General features: G+C 38.9%; 1 protein-coding gene and 1 long non-coding RNA gene across 16 annotated transcripts in view; one reads left to right on the top strand and one right to left on the bottom strand.

Annotated features, from left to right (window-relative positions):
- Window positions 1-15855, bottom strand: part of ESRRG (estrogen related receptor gamma) — a 695415-nt gene that overhangs the window by 246816 nt on the left and 432744 nt on the right. The window lies entirely within an intron of this gene.
- LOC147356920 (uncharacterized) overlaps window positions 1-15855 on the top strand; it is a 36137-nt gene that overhangs the window by 503 nt on the left and 19779 nt on the right. The gene's annotated exons all lie outside the window — the stretch shown is intronic.

Raw genomic sequence — 15855 nt, 5'->3', positions numbered from 1 at the left:
TTTCTCATTGATCCGTCATCGTATTGTCGTCTGTTTCTCTGATCTAGACTGGGTATTAAAAAAAAAAAATCCAAGATATGACTTCTAAATTGTTCGGATATGCGAAGTGGGAATCGTCCTCTGAGGTGGATTGCAGTTTTACATCACTACAGAAGAGGAGAGTGCCTCAATGCAATTTTCGAAAATGCCTATGTAAATTATATGTGTAAATATTTCTTTACCTGCTCCCCCTCTTTCTACCTATAGATATACAATGCATAGCTTTTCAAAACAAAGATAAACAACTGCGGGACAAATTGGCTCCTCCAGTTTCAGGAGTGGGAGACAGGGCAGCTGGGTAGCTAGTGCATTGAAAACGTCTCAGTGCATTTTGACAAAATAAAGACTGCATTTTTTTTTTTTTTTCTCCTGTAGGGAAAGCAGTGCTAACCAGCGCACTAAAAGTGTTCTTAGTCATACATTTATTTCAATACAAGCCTCCAAACTGGGAAACATATACAAACACATATGATTTTTACCCCGAACATCAGCTTTCAAATAAAATGTAGTTTACTATTTGTCAGTTATACATAACACACCCTGAATGCTTTAAAAAATCAACTCAGAAACATTTCGTAAATCATCACACAGTTTGGTCGTTATAAGCAGGAGTTTCAAACAGAAGTGCTTTTTAAAGACAGAATATAAGAAGAGAAGGGTGTTTTTTCTCTAATAGTGTATAAGCCTGATTTTAGTTTCCATATAACAAAGAGTTTGCTTAAGTCCTATTTTTAAATACGGGTTCTTTTTATACTAGCAAATGTACATGGGAATAGCTACCAGCTATTTATGGCAAAGAGATAACTGCTACCTTATGACCCGAAATTTTGATTCAGCTCTACTGCTTACCAACCCTTTTCCTATTAAGTCTGACATGATATAAATAGTCTAATCTTTGAGATCAAAATAAATTAGTTCATATATCCAGTCTGTGTTCAATTCACTAGATCAGAATTCAACTCTTTCTTCCACCCTCTCAAATTTTTCTAGGCCTTTAAAATAGAACAGCCACATTAACATTCAGAATATAAAAATGACAGACATGATTTGGTTTCCCCCACAGAAGAAAGCAATTTCCTTGCCATGTATTTAGCCATATCTAAAGATATGGGCCTGATGCCTTTTGTTTGTGGTCTAAATGCATACAAGTTTCTAGTGGAGAACTCCCATAGCAAAAGCTATGCCTAAGAATACTGTAGAAAAGCAGGTAGTAAAAGCTTAATTACCAGTAGCATTATGCTGTCTATATTGTTAAATGTGAACTCTGCAATTAAGATGTAAATTTGGTGGTGAGCAGTGAATTAAAAGAGCTTTGAGATGTAGGAAATCTGCAGACACCCGAGGAAAAAGAAAAAAGAGATTTGTCTGTTCAATTGAAAATGAGACATGTAATCATTTTATAATTTAAAAAATAAATAAGGCATTTGAAAAAGAAACATGATTTTAAAAAATACAATAAAAGAAATATGGAAACTAATATTGCTTTAGAAAGACAGGAAAAAAATATCTGATTCAAGGATTCCTATCTTAATCTGTGAATAAATTAAAATTCTCAGAGTAATTAATCCAGTTGTATACATTTTTAAAAGAAGAGATACAGCAAATAAAATTTCCCTTCTTATTTTGTCCCGGGACATTTAAAAAAATAAAAATCACTTAACGTATTCAGTGGATCTTAATGTACTCAGCACATTCAGCTCTTGCACCTGTGCAGAATACTGTATTCTATTCAGTTTCTTTGCATTATCATACTGTGACAGAACCTGTTTATTACTCCTTTGAAATGGCTTTTTAAAGACAAGATTTGTAGTCAGTAATTTACCGATGGACATTAAGTCACCATGTTTCCTGAGAGTTATCTTTTATTTCCTAGAATGTCTTTATTTTTTCTAGGGTACTTATTTGACCCATTCTGAACCATTTGATTTTGCTGGTGTCTGTTTTTAAACATATTTAGACTCATATTCATATGTAAGTCTTTTTTCTGTGCTCACAGAGGTCCTCGTCCAAACACGCACCGTGTGATCCCCACAGATTGCTCACTAGCTATATTTCATCTGTGCAAGGTGCAGTGTCCATTGAACTAGCTGCTTTCTGAACCAGTTTGCAAAGCTGGTTTATTTTCCCTAGGGATCAGTGTGTCACCTCTACAAGTCAAGGACCTAAGATTACACCTACTGTCTTGAATCTAGCTTAACTAATTTAAAATTTAAAATAATATCTACTGCACTAAACTTGCGAGACAGCTTCCAGAATGTTTTATAAACACACAGCTTAGTCATCTCTAGAATCTTCCCTAGTCACAGACTTTTTTTTTCACCTTGAAGGAGGAAAGAGGATAATTACAGGAAATAAACATACCATGTGCAATACTGAGCATAAGCTTTAAAGAATCTCAACTACAAAGGATTTGGGCTAAAATGAAACAAATGGACAGATCACCAGCCCAGAATAAATAAATGTATTTGCTCACCAGTCTATACACTTCACAATCTTACCACAAGGAGTCTACGCAAAGCAGGATAAATGGAACCAGACAAAAGGACCCCTGTGAGTGTTTCGCAAAGAATATTAACAAATTAGTTAACATCAGTCTATTAGGCATCAGACCCTGGATCCACACGCAGTTTCAGTCTCTTCTTTAAACAATGCAGTTTCATATCCAAACAACTTCATTCTTAGGCCCCAACGAAAGCACAGATGCTAAGCAGAAAATACCCTTCATTTCTGCTTGAAAGAATGAAACAGCAACAAACAAAACTCAGCGGAAACAAAAGGTAGATTCCTGTTGTCTATAACAGACATTTTACTGTATTGAGTCGGAATCATTTTCTGAAACCGTGAATTCTTATGATGTTAGAAGGTGCGGAGAATGCTTAGTCCTGCTATCACTGCATGCTAATAGCTATTTTTCATCCCCACCTTCCTTTTCTGAAAATTAACAGGACTCATCTGTATGAAAATGTTTATAGCTGCCACACTCTTTCTGCAGCAAATCTTGAGTCTATATTGCGCGTTTGCCATTTGTTAAATATTTCAAACTAAACAAGGCATTGCAAATTTAGATTTTCAAATTGCCCTGCAATCTACTTTTGCAGATCTTTCTCAAGATCATAAAACCTTTGAAAATCTGTTTAACTTTTGGAACCATCTTCCCTGCTGTCTGTGATATATTATGTGTAGTATAATATACTACAAAAAGCAAACTGAGACTTTTACAAACTACCATCTTTCTGAGACTTTTTCAAACGACCATCTTTAACTCCAAAAGAAAATCCACAAGGAGCATCCCTGGAAAAAGCAGCCTGAAGGACAAGCAGAGGCCTGGGCCCCAGGGTCCCCTCTGCCATCTCATGAGCTGTGTGTCTCTTGCTTCTTCATTTGTGCTTTGAGATTTCTTTCATGCTATAACTCTGCTTAAGAAGACACCTTCCCAGTGAGAACATGAAGACTCCTTTCGAAGTCAGTGTGACTACTTTATATCACCACCAAACCTCTATCCATTCATCAAACCTCATTTTCTGTTGCTTTTCATTTCTAGGGCACAGGCTTTGATATTTAAATTATTGTCTCGATTGGCAAGAAGCAATCATTTCTACTGAAAGTGATCGCTTCCACAGAGGCACTAATAAAAACCTTTCCTTTTGACAAACCTCTTGTCCTATATATCCATCCCATTCCCGAATTACCAAGTCCATGTAAAACAAAGCCCGTTCTCTGGGGAGTGATTACCTCACTTCCAGAATTCACAAAACTCTTTTCCCAGTGTGTTTGTGAAAGTGGGGAGAAAAAAAATAAAGAATCAAAGGAAGACAGAGAAACTAACAGAGGCAATTCGGTTTCTGTTTAATTAATTCAGGATTACTTCACTTTCATTTTGTCGAGCTAATCATATACATGGTGAAATGTCAGTAAAAATTAAATTATAAACTACAGTAGCTCCAATGGGAAAACTGGCTCTAGTTGTGTTGTATTTCTGACATACTTAACCCCCGTAAAATACCAAGTGCATTTTCTCATATTCTACAAGCTTTCTATAATCTGCATGGCATGTATTTCCAGAGCAATAGTTAACATTTTGAGATTACATGTTAATAAATGAGTTGCAGTTATATTCTTTCCTGAATGTTAAGCACCATGAGCTAAATGCAGAAAACATTCAAGGTCAATGTCCCGTTTTAGACCTTTTCAGGCAGCTGTAATATTATGATAATCAAGCTTAAAATATTCCTATAGAAAGAGTAAATTAGCCTTTTCACTTGAAAGATGATTATGATAAACAATAAACCTAAGAGAGGACAAAATCCCTATTTTTAAAAGCCATAAATTGTTGACTCAATCATGTGTGTGATAGTGTTGTCCAAAATAAAGTGTAGCTTCACTGTGTGAGGAGGGCAGGGGGTGGGAATGGAGAGAGAACAGGAACAGATGTAAAACAAATATGACAGATTTCAGAGGGAGCAATACTTGCTTTGATACCAGTAAAATGATCGATTTATCCATCTTACTCATTCCATTCAACACACAGTATATTTGAAGTTAAAAAAATGGATCGATTAATGACACATGAATAAAAGCATTGTTTTTTCCTGATGTATACGAACAACATTGAAAGTTCTCTTCTCCTACAGCTTCCGTGAACTTTTTTGTCCACATTTTCCAAGGAACAGCAGTTTTTTTAAAAAAGTGAGATACTCAGCATCTCGTGTCATATAAACAGGCCTAAAGAGGTGATCATGCTGTTTTTGGATCTTAGAACTCTCTGACACACTTAGAAGTTCCTTCTCACAAATGAACATATTTCATAAAAACCTGTTTCCCCCTACCACGGCGAAACAATCAGGGATGTGTGTGTGTGTCACGCCTGGCAGACGTCAGATGACTGTGGAAAGCCCCTAGCTAGGTGGTAACAACCTACTCTGGGGTCACGCCTCAGGTTCAGATTGCAACTAGCAGGGCTGAGGCTTTGGACCTAGAGTCACATCACCCACATAAATCTCAGTTTCTTCAGTTACCAAATGGGAAGAACAATAATAGCAACCATGTAAAAATTATTATGGGGATTACACGAGTTAAACTGATTTAGCGGAGTATCTGGTCCTAGTTGGGGGAACCATATGGTCCCGTGGGCCAAGGACATTCTGGTTGTGCCAATTTTCCTTCCTGGCTTAAACATTTATAGTACTCACTGCTTACACTCTCAAAAGTGCCTCAGTATAGATCAGACGTTTTACAGTCATCCTTCACACAGTGAACCCTCCATAAATGTTAACCGTATTATTTTTAAATCTCACTAAACATGAGATAGAAAAGGATGACACTGACAATTCATTTGGCTTTCGTCTTTGACTGGTTCAAGGTATTTATAGAAAGGCAAATGAAGTGCAAATATTCCCCCAGTGAAACTATCAATAACTTTTACCATAAGATGATATGAACTGATATGAACTGCTTGCTCTAATATTGCCATATATATATGTATATATATATATAGTTTTGATGTAATGAATGGGAAAAATTAAGGTTATGAGGAAAACAGACTTGGAAAGTTAGTGATTCTGCTGAACCTCCAGAGCGTTCAATTGTACACTGTTTACCAGCAAGAAAGGGAGAGAGAAATTACTCCTACTCCTTTTTTCTTCCTTTAAGACACTTCTTCCACATCTCTTCACCCTGGCAGGTCCGTCAATAATGCTGTTGATTTTATTACTATCCCAAGCACATGCTCATTTACCCTGGAGTGCTTTTGATCAGATACCCCAAGAACTCAATTTCTTCACAAGGCGTTGCTCTTGTTACATTGAATGGCCGCTAATCTATGGCGGAACAGAAGGGCTAGGCCACGAGGAATTACAGGCCGAGGGACACCATGGGGATTTTGAGTTCAACCTGGTTACCTGACAGGTGAGGAAAATAAGGCTCCAGAGAGGTAAGAGCCTTAACTCAGGTTGCTTACCCAGGCAGTAGAAAAGCTCTATTTGCAGAGATGCGAACGGACTTAGAGTCGATCACAGAGTGAAGTGCAGCTGAACCTATTTCCAGGGCAGAATTGAGACGCAGATGTAGAGAATGGACCTGCAGGCGCAGGAGGGGAAGGGGAGAGCGGGTCGAACGGAGAGAGCAGCACTAACAGCGCACACACCACCATGTGTAAAACAGCCAGAGGAAAGCTGCTGTGTGGCACGGAGAACGCAGCTTGGTGCTCTGTTGACCTAGAGGAGTGGGATGCCGGTGCTGGGAGGGAGGTCCACGAGGGAGGGGGTATAGGTATACATATAGCTGATTCACTTGTACAGCAGAAACTAACGACACTGTAAAGCAATTATACTCCAATTAAAAAATTATATTTTCTCTCATTTCTAGTGCTTACATGCATGCATGCTCAATAGCTTCAGTCATGTCCCTCTCTTTGAGAACCCATGGACTGTAGCCCGCCAGGCTCCTCTGTCTTTGGGGCTTCTCCAAGCAAGAATACTGGAGTGGATTGCCATTTCCTTCTCCAGGGGATCTTCCTGACCCAGGGATTGAACCCATGTCTCTTAGGTCTTTTGAATTGGCAGACAGGTTCTTTACCACTAGCACCACCTAGGAAGCCATGGTAACAAGCTATTAATGTCACTCTCACAATTATTGACTATATTAGTAGTTCAAAGAACTCTGGCTGAGAACCTGAGCCCTCTAAGGACAACGGTCCCAAGTAAGAGTCAAGGGACATCTAATCCCAAGAGATAAATACCCGAGTGGATGTCCAAACTGTCCTCCACTTCCTCCAAAAGCTTAGAAAGTCAAAAAGAGCCACATATTAAAAAAAGAAGCGGGGATGAATTAGTAGAGAGAAATTCTCTTTCTTCTCCCCAAGTAATTAGGTGTCCAGTAATGGAATCCAGTAAATATTTCTGTTGATATTACAGGAACACAATGAATATATTTTGGATGAGTGAATGAATAAACCAATGACAAGTGTTATTACTCTGTTTATTATTACTCAGTTTAAGGGAGGTTGGCAAATGGAAAGACTGGTGGGCAAAAATGCTTTTCTGTACTTCTTGGGTATCTTAGTTCAGTTGGATTATTAGAGTAATGTAAGTAAATTTAAAAAGATTAAAGTGATTTTTAAAAAGTAAATGGAGAAAAGGGAGGTAGAAAAAGACAAAAAGAAAGAAAGGATTAGAGGTCTAGGTCTGCTCATTCAAGATATTCCAGCTTTCCTCACCACTTATCCTTTGGAAAGGTAAGCACAGGCAACATGGAATGATCACTTTCTTTCTCATCTTTCTCTTTTCCAAATATTCATATTGACTAAATATCAAGACTGGAGAAGGAAATGGAAACGCATTCAGTATCCTTGCCTGGGACATCCCAGGGATAGAGGAGTCTGGCAGACTACAGTCCCTGGGGTCACAAAGAGTCGGGAACAACTGAGTGACTAAAACAACAACAACAAATATCAGATATAGAAAGACAATATTTATTATCAAAACAAAAGCAAGCAAACAAAGCCGCCATATTAGTACCTAAAACTATGACCCCTATCAGGGTAACATGAAAACATTCTCTTATTTAACCTGACAGAAATGCTTTTAGAAAATCATGATATCCCAAGTATGTCCTGAAAATGACTACTTTTTAAATAAAAGCATTCAAAACTGTCTCTGGTACTCTCTATATATGTATAAAATATATATATATATATTTATATATATAATGATATTAAGGATTTTAGGGTTTCCTTTTAGGAATCCTTTTAGGATTCTAGTGTTTCGGTAGTCAAATGTTGACAAGATCCTACGAATGGCACACATCTATTTCTACGCAGTCTTAATGCCAGAGCAGCACAGAGCACTGAATGTTTTCAGAAAGGTGGTGGGTTTCTCTTCTTACAAGACAGGATCTTGCCTTTAGGTCTGTGTGTTGTTTGGTGGTTTCACTCCAAGAGGAAGACAGAGATGAGGACATACAACTTTGCATCCTATCAAGGAGAGCCAGAAAGTGTTTTCTAGAAAACCACACTCACGATGCAAAAGAGAGTGAGGCAAAGAATTCCCTCCCCATCTCCTAGCAGATTATAATAACAGGAATGGTGACAGAGATGGGGACATGAGGACAATACATTAAGCCTGGGGGCTCATATCTCACCTGCAGTTTGTCCCCAAATGCACAGCTCTTTGTACCACAAGCTTTATCCAATCAAACTTTGTGTTGCAGAAAAGCAAGTAACATAATTAAAGACCCCATTTTTTCTTTTTTTTTTTCCTGGAGTTCAGTTACTACTTGAATTAGAAAACTAAACAAATCAAAGATAATTTTCATTAGTGAGAAAAGAAACAGATTAACTCACCCTTTGATAAATTGGAACTCCAAACAAAGGAGAAACATTTAACAAAGGAAGGTTTTTCAATCTTTATAGTTTTAAAACATAGCCAGGTAGAAAAGTTAAGCTGTTTAGGAAAAATTTCTGATTATAATAGGTGGGATATCTAATATTTTTGCTATAGTTTAATATTAACAAAAGCTGTTTCACACACAGTCCTTGCAGCAACTCTGTGAAGCAGGGAGAAACTCTATTTTTATTATCCTCATTTTACAGATGACAAAACTGATGTCTGAAGAATTTATTTGATGGCCTAAAGACATTTGGTTGTTAGGCTGCAGTTATGAGGACCTGAATTTCTTGTTTTTTTTTTTTTAAATTTCTACGTCTCTTGTGCTCCTAATTTCATGCTATGTCTCATAAATCTTGTTTCATCCTCTTAAAGAAGACACACAAGAAATACAGAAAAGCATTCACTAGCATGCACTTTTACCCACCAACAGTTTTGTTTCAGGAAAGTAGAATAAACTTGCTCCTACCAATGATACACCTTATTCTTCTTTTCTTATTGAGGAAACACACCTTTGGGATTCCTGATCTATATCAGGCCCTGTGTAAGTTTCCTGGGATGAACACATACAACACTAATGAGAATTTAAAGTACAAAAGGGAAACCTGAAGTCTCTTTTCCCGTCTCTCTGATTTCACTCAGAAAGCTTTGGTCTAGCTCTCCATTGATTAGTTTCTCTTCCCCACGTTTCACGGTAATGCAGCTCCAGTCTTAACTCTAGAAGGTCTAAACCGGGAAACAGAGACCTAAGAAGGAGCAAAACTGTCCCTCATTAAAAATGAAGCAACCGCAATTTGTAAAGATTTAAATGAAATTTAAAAATCATCTTATTTGCCTGGAATGTTTCCAAGATTTCCTCATTAGTAAAAAAAGAACTGTGATCAACCTATATAATGTAACAGCCTTATCAGCATCAGCATAGTTTTCTGAGTTACTTTATTTCATCTCTCAAATCTTTCCAGAAGGCACTGCATAATGCTGGGTGCTCTTGGATCTGCGATTATTATTGCTAAGAAGATCTTAGAAGGAAACATGGCCACATTTTGTTTTCTCTATTAGCAAAGATGATTAGATGAGACAATATTAGCTTTAATGGGCTCTTTCTGTGGTTAGAGCTTTCCAATTTGGCCCCACCATTGGCCTCATTCCATCGATTGAGCAGTTAGTCCTATTCAATTATTCAATCCCAATAGATATTTTGAGATGTACAGAATGTGAATGTAAACATTCTGTTTATTTTTTACCAGACTGAATTCATGTACTCTTACTGGGGAGAGAAAGTTACACATTCACAAATAAACTCTGTAGTATTGCAAAGAAAGTGTTCCCTTGCTGATAATTCTGGCTCGCATTTGGTCAGCTACAGCACTGAACAAAGTTTAATCCACAGGATAGACAGAGCACCATTCCAGCCTTCTGAGGCTACCTGAGATGCCTCTTCCTCTCCACGCATCCTTCAGGGGTCCCCAGGCAGAGTCAATGGCTGTCTCCTCTGTGTCCCACAATGCTTTGCACTCAGAGGTCTAACTGGCTTGTATCAAGCTAGATTGTCCTATGTCTCTGTGCTTTCCATTTAGTAACTTTCTTCTTTTAATCATCTGGGCTCTGCCTTGTAATCTGGACGTTTTAGGCTCTTCATAAATATTATCCCAAGGGACAGCTGATTTGGGCAAAAACTGTCACATTCATGCTGATTGATTTTTTTGGTAAATGAGTTTCAATGTTTCTCTGAAGAAACCCTGTCACTATTTTAATGGGGCTAATATATTTATTCTTCCACAATGAACTACTCACTAAATGAGACTGTATTTTGACTTATGAGGGAAGGAGGATTGTTATTACAGAATCCCATCCCCCTTACCCCACTCAATGAATTAGAAGGAAAAGTTGACCGTATTTTTCAGTATTCCTTTTTTTCTTGACAAGGTTGTACAGTGGTGCCTCCTCCTCACCCTTGTCATCCACGAGAGAGCCTCTAGAACAACTGTTTACAAGTTTTCCATCCTCAAAATCATAATGACAAATAAATCTCCATCCTTAGGTGACCTGAGTGGTTTCAGTTAAGTGAATGATTTACCCAAGAGCTTGATTCTGTGCATCGTGGTACTTACCTCCTCTTGAGAAAGACAACAGGAAGAAGATTCTGAAGGGGCAGTTCCTGGTGTGTATAATGAATAACCTTTCTAGGCAATACACTATACCCCAAATCAGATGCTTCTAAAGCGTTAAATATTAATGCAAATATTTATCCCCTCAAGTTAAAATCAAGCTGGATTTTAGGGTTAAGAGTAGAAAAGAAAACCTCTGATGCTCCTGCATTTTGCCCAGAGGAGTGAGACGGGGTAGAAAGAACACCGAGGAGCAACTAAGGAACAAGTGTTCTTTTCTATAATCTGTGACTTAGGTCTTTCATCTCCTTGGGTTTCCATGAATAATGGGACTGGGCTAGTGCAGTGGTTCTCAAAGTGCAGATCCCAGACTAGCAGAATCCACATCAACTGCAAGCCAGCTAGAAATGCAGACTCTCAGGCCCTGGCCTGGACCTACTAAGGGATACTGGACCTGAAAAATCCGTGTTTTAACAAACCCTCAATGTGACTCTGATGCCTAAACCTGAGGACCGCTGGGCTAGAGGATCACTGTGGGATGCACCATAGTGCATTCCCCTGGACAACAAGGAGATCCAACCAGTCCATCCTAAAGGAAATCAGTTCTGAATATTCAATGGAAGGACTGATGCTGAAGCTGAAACTCCAGTACTTTGGCCACCGGATGCGAAGAACTGACTCACTGAAAAAAATCCCTGATGTTGAGAAAGATTGAAGGCAGGAGGAGAAGGGGATGACAGAGGATGAGATGGTTGGATGGTATCACCGACTCAATGGATGTGAGTTTGAGCAAGCTCCGGGAGTTGGTGATGGACAGGGAAGCAACTGAGCAACTGAACTGAACTAATGGGATACACTGAGCCTGATGAATAAAGTCACACAACAACAAATGCCAAAATAAATACATACACTGCTGCTGACTAAGGCTATCCCAGATGCTTGAACCTTCAGAATACTCTAAATTTGGTTCTTTTGCTTCACTTCTGTAGGTAAACTTTTTTAACTCAGCTGTTTATGCTGCAAGATCTGAAGTAAAAGACCTTAAACTTGTAAGAGGACAATATGGAAACTCTGAGAACTGCAGGCAGTGGTTCTTTCCTTGCTTTGGATCCAGTGGATGGTGGGCTGGTAGGTTAAGCTCTTCTCTGCCTCAGTTTCCTCAATTTTAAAGTGGTGGCTCTAACCTCATATTATTGTTCACAACATTCAATGAAAAGGTCTATATATGTCAGTGGTTTGAAAAATCTTGATTCCCCAGGCTATACCTCAGCCAATTAATTTATAATCTTTGGCATCAGGAGTTTTTAAATCTCCTGGTGAATTCAATATGCTGCCAAAGTTGAGACTTGAGAACCACTGGTAAATTGCTTAGCACAGGACCTGGAAGCATTATTTTACTATTATTGAACCATATAAAGAAGTGTAAGTAGAAGCATACACTTAGATGTTGGATGGCTTATGTTCAATCCTGGCTCTTGAGCTAGCTGACAAGTACCTGAATTGTTTCTTCTTAGGGTTATCACTGGCAAGAACAATTAACAAGAGGGGAGAGAGGATTAAAAAAATACCTGCCCTGCTTACTTCGTATGATTGTTGTAAAAACAAGTGAGATCATGTAAATCCAAGAGCACTGTGAACTATGCACATGTCAGGAAAGATTATTCATACATGTAGCCCACAAACACTGTTTCTAACATGCAAGAAATCTCAGTAGCTACATGTCAAATCATTAAATGCAAGAGACTTCTAGATCGTCACTAGTCCTGCTGAAGGGACATCACCTTTTTTGTTGTTTAGGCCTTGATAACATCCCAAAGTCCAAGGGTAATCATAGAATGAGATCATTTGGATCCACAGTAAAATTACCTGGGGCTTTGAAAGCTACAGATGGTTGGATCTCACCCAAACTCCCTGACTCAGAATCTCTGAGATCCACACAGTAGTACTTTGGGGAAGAGTCTACTGGTGATTCCAAACTGCAACCAACATGGAGAAAGACAGAAAAAAAGGTGACATGAAACAACAGGAAAGTGGCTTCAGGTAGCTGAAAGGCAATTGTGGGCCTCGCTTTTATGTGACATCATGCTGAGGAACCAGAGTTTCACAGATCCATCCATTCATGAAATTTAAAGTGAGAGCAATACTGCCAAGCATCCAGGAGAAAGCAGGGAACCACGTGGTTTGCCACAGAGGTGCCGAGCAGAATTTAAAAGTCTGTCTTACCACAGTGCTTTAGACCAAAAACAGATGTGAAAAAGTTAAAATATGAAGTGGGATCATAAACAATAAAATTTACTCTTCATTTCTTCCTTAAATTCTTACGCATCGTTCGAATGGTTTTACAGCCAATGTGGCTTATTTCTCTCACAGATAATAATGGTCAAATAGAATTTAATGTGGGAGAAAAAAAAAAGTAGAATGAGTGGGGCAAAGTACAAAAGGGAGGTAACTAGACACCAGATCTGAGAGGTAAAAAAAAACAGCTCTCTTATAAAGAGAAAGTTCTAGAACTTTCAAACTCCTGGCAGATTCCTATGTATACATCCTCATATCTCCTTTCTCTCTGCTTTTCCTCAGTCCTTCTGTTTAGCAAAATCCTACTTAGCCTTAATATTGAAAAGTTTATAACAGCTCATGGAAAAACTTTTTGGCCAACCCAATACTTAAGTTCTCTCTAGGGAGTTCAGAGGAGGCTTCTTACAGGACAGAGACCCCAGCATCCTTCTTCTGCTGCTGCTGCTGTGTAGTTGCTAAGCCATGTCCAACTCTTTTGTGACCCCACAGACTACAGCCCACCAGGCCCCTCTGTCCATGGGATTTTCCAGGCAAGAATACTGGAGTGGGTGGCCATTTCCTCCTGCAGGGCATCTTCCCGACCCAGGGATGGAACCCACGTCTCCTGCACTGGCAGGCAGATTCTTTACCACCGAGCCACTGGGGAAGCCCATCATCCTTCTAAACCTCCACTAACCAAATGCTATTGACTTTTTCCTTCTGTTTGCCTGATTTTCCCCATGAATATAAGCTTTTTGAGAATAAAACTTGTATCCTGTTCATCTTTATAAATAATCTCAGCTTCTTAGGACAAGTGCACAAAAGGTGATCTCCAAGGACACATTAAACTGAATTAAAAAGCCCCTGGCTGTGGGGAACAAGAAGGAATTCCTAATAAGGAAAGAATAAGCTCCAGCATTCTTGCCTGGAGAATCCCGTGGACAGAGGAGCCTGGCAGGCCATGGTCCATAGGGTCGCAGAGAGTCGAACACAACTGAAGTGATCACGCACGTGTGCAAGATGTCAGACAATTATAGCTTTAATTTTAAAATAATTTTCAATTATTAAATGTTTAATATTTTTTTCCTTAGCAAATAAGCTTCCTATACATAAACTGTCTTCAGTGATCTTTCAGACTTTCTTCTTGAGGTTAAGCAGCAGAGCTGCCAAGGACACTTGCTCAGTGGATTTAACCAGTAGGTGCTTTAAGATGCTAAGGCTTGATTCTCTAGGGACTGGCATATGGGGTTTATACCAGTGGTTCTCAAAGTGAACCATCAGTGTAACTTGGAAACTGACCATGTTAATTTCAGACCCTACCTGGAGAAACCCTGAGGGTGGGGCCCAGCAATCTGTATCTTATCAAATCTTCCAGGTGATTTTAATGCAAGTTCAAGTTTGAGCCCCATGTTGGAGCTCAGTGGTGAAGAATCTGCCTGCCAATGCAGGAGATGCAGGTTCAATCCCTGGGTGGGGAAGATGCCCTGGAAAAGGAAATGGCTACCCACCCCAGTGTTCTTGCCTGAGAAATCCCATGGACAGAATCCCATGGACAGAAGAGCCTAGCAGGCTACAGTCCATGGGGTTGCAAAAGAGTCAGACATGACTTAGTGACTGAGCAGAAGTATGGTCCAAACAAAAGGATTTAGAAGAAAAATGAAAAAAAAATGAACTTCTTTTCAAAGTCAGTTTCTAAATGGGCCATGGAGTCCCAAACTCAGATTAGCAAGCGCTTCAGAACAAAGACACAGCTAAACTTAAAATTCCTACCTCTGGCTCCTTAGAAGAATGAGGTTTAAGATGCGGATAACAAACTTGTCTCTTTTCTATAGTCTATCCAACCAGCCACCTTCATCCTTCACCATTTTCCCTGCAGATTGCCTTGTAAACGTGGCCACATCTTAAGTCCTAACTCTGACTCCTGACCTCGAGAATGTTAGCCCCTTTCGGGCTGAAGAACACTCCTTGGATCACTGACTTGTTGTATTATGCTAGGCTTAATAGGCCTGACCTGTGCAATATTTTTTATCTGGCTATAGTCCTATCTCTAAATTCTCTATTTTGAATGAATACCGATTTTGTGACATGAAGTCTGCTATATAATGAAATGCAAACAATGAAAAAGCTAAATCAGTTTACAAAAAATCTATTTGTCAAACAGTGTGGAGATGTTCCCAATTTAGTCTGGGCTGTTCGTGCAGTTCTTGATAAGGGAGTTAAAACCGTTGCTGTTCGCCGAATGAAAATAAAGGCATTTGCACCACAGATATATTTTCCTTTCAAAAGTCTTTGTTGTAACTTGTAGCTAATTAAATGCCCTCACACAAGAGATGTACACACACAGCAAAATCAGAGAATTTTCTTACAAGGGAGCTTGAGTTAAAAAAGAGAGCAAGGCTAGCTTACCACATACATCCTTATATTACATTTACATTTCTATACAGCTTCATCAGCCTGACAAAAAAATAGCACAAGGGGAGGCCTTTTCTGTTCAATTTTGGACTAGAGAGATTTCTAAGCCCTACAAAGGAACGTGCTTAACATTAAAAAAAGAAGAAGAGGAAGAAAAAGAAAGAAATAGTAACCCTGTCTTAGATGCCTGTAGAAAAAGAATGCTTTCCACACACCTTTCTATGTACCCAACAGAGGAACTAAAAAATGGCTGGGAACTTTAAAAAGGGTTCAAATTTTTTATTTGTGACTATCTTCTTCACTCCTGGAGCTTCTTTGCAGGCAGAGGTGTTCTGTATCAAACTTGGTATTCATTGGAGTGGTTTTGAACTTACCGTGCCACACTTACCAATACGGGGTTTAATGTAGACTGACATTCTCTAGTTCTTCCCCCTTCCGAATGTAACCATTTCTGGGGCAGAATTTCATGTGCTAATATGCAGTTGAAAAATATTTAAATCATATAAAACATTAATTCTCCAATAGAACTGGCATGGAGTTATCACAGTTTCTAGCCTACTATCTTCTCTCACAACTCTATCCCCCTACAGGAAGGCTGTCCCAACATAATAGAATGACATGGAATGTAAAAACAGAACACT

This window comes from Bos grunniens, chromosome 16 (genome assembly GCF_055505025.1).
Source record: "Bos grunniens cultivar Pamir isolate PY7600 chromosome 16, Bosgru_T2T1.0, whole genome shotgun sequence".
Taxonomy (NCBI): Eukaryota; Metazoa; Chordata; class Mammalia; order Artiodactyla; family Bovidae; genus Bos; species Bos grunniens.
Note: the sequence above shows the minus strand (reverse complement) of the source record. Positions and strands in the feature narration are given on the sequence as shown.